This window comes from Lactuca serriola, chromosome 9 (genome assembly GCF_051521515.1).
Source record: "Lactuca serriola cultivar US96UC23 chromosome 9, Lser_US96UC23_V15, whole genome shotgun sequence".
Classification (NCBI taxonomy): Eukaryota; Viridiplantae; Streptophyta; class Magnoliopsida; order Asterales; family Asteraceae; genus Lactuca; species Lactuca serriola.
The window spans coordinates 65,400,692-65,402,385 of NC_136416.1; the positions used below are offsets into that span (position 1 = coordinate 65,400,692).

The following is a 1,694-nucleotide window of genomic DNA, read 5'->3' on the forward strand; positions in this document are numbered from 1 at the left end:
GTAAATTCATAAATTAAAGAAAATTTGAATTATGAAAATATATATGCATACGAAATTAAAAGAAAAAACAAAATACAGCGGGACTATTTAAAAAGGAAAAATAGATCAAAATTTCAAAATAAGGATTTACCCAAGGACTTATTTTTACATACCAGGAAAACTGGTAAATCGGTGGTCATGTACGTGGCATGGCTCACGATCGCATAATGCCACATAGAGATGATGTGTTTCACTAAACAATACGTATATAATTATATATTAATTTTGTAGAGACATATATCAAAAGTTCTTGTGGTGTAGTGGTTATCACGTTAGCTTTACACGCTAAAGGTCTCCGGTTCGATCCCGGGCAGGAACATCGTTTTTTTTTTTGCCAATGTTGTGATTATCTCATTTTACAAATTTTTTAGAAAAAAAAACCCAATTCCCTTATTTTACTTGAAAAACACAAACATGTTTAAACTCGATTTCATAACTCGTCGACTACTTTTATGTAAGCTTGAACTTAACTCAATATAAATTTGAAATATTTAAATTATCTCAAACGTAACCATCAAAACTATATTAAGTAAAAAAAAAAAAACAAAAGATTGTACAGAATTACAAAAACATAAGATAAAACTATTAGTACTGGTCACCAATTCATTGATACCTCTTTAGTCTTTCCAATCACACACTTAGATAATGGTCACCATTCCATTTTATTATACATATACTTTATGTATTAATATGGTATACATTTAAGAGAGAGATGTGGTGTCCAACCATGGTTCGAACCACGCCCACCATGTCACCATTGGGGTGGTGTTCATGCCAAAACGTGCACGATTTTTCCTCCTACTCTAGATAACCTAATATTCAAAATCCTCGATGATATATAATTCAACTTGAATTCAAGTAACTTAAAGGCAACTTATCGTATATTTCGATTTTTTTTTTCAAATTAAATTCAAACATTATAAAAGTTAAACTAACTAAATTTGAGCTCAAATTACTCGATAAAGATAAACATGTCTGTCACCTTAACGTAAATGGTTTTATTTGGATAACATGCTAAAAGTCAATTATTGCACGTGAGGAAAAAGTGAAGGTTATAAGATGAAATATAAGGTCGAAAGGCAGTATAATATAATTAAGAACTTAACGTGCATGAAACACATGATTAACTATGCGTGTTAAATTGAGCTAATTAAAATAAAAGTCAATTTATCATATCTATATATACTAAACATTTTGGATATGCATTCTTAATATTAATTAAGCGCATATTATCAACATGGGTCAAAGATTATTTAATGATCTTACCTGGCAAATCACATATCAACATTTTTATTTGCTAAAGCAGTGGCAAATCCAGATCAAAATAAGCGGATATCCCGACAAATAAAGTGGTATCCCCAACAAAAAAGTCGTGTAATACGCTATAAGAAAAAAAATTCGGTAACAATTACACTCCTAAAATTTTTGTGAGTGGTATTCAGAACTACCATGAGATATATACTAAATCCGCCAATGTGCTGAAGTCTGATTTTCGACAAGACTCCAATACTTTTCCTAGTAGTCGGTGTGTTGATCAGTGCATTGTGATGGATCACATGTAAGCTTTATTATTCATTTTAGATAAAATCAGAATTTACATGGGTACAAAGATGGACACAAGAATTGAAAGCAGGTGTTGCCGATTTTTTTTTCCG

The 1,694-nt window shown here is 30.6% G+C and overlaps 1 non-coding gene across 1 annotated transcript; it reads left to right on the top strand.

Annotated features, from left to right (window-relative positions):
• Positions 1 to 285: 285 nt before the first annotated feature.
• On the top strand, positions 286 to 358 carry TRNAV-UAC (transfer RNA valine (anticodon UAC)). Its single transcript has one exon. It is a non-coding gene; the product is annotated as a tRNA-Val (tRNA).
• The last annotated feature ends 1,336 nt before the right edge of the window (positions 359 to 1,694 follow it).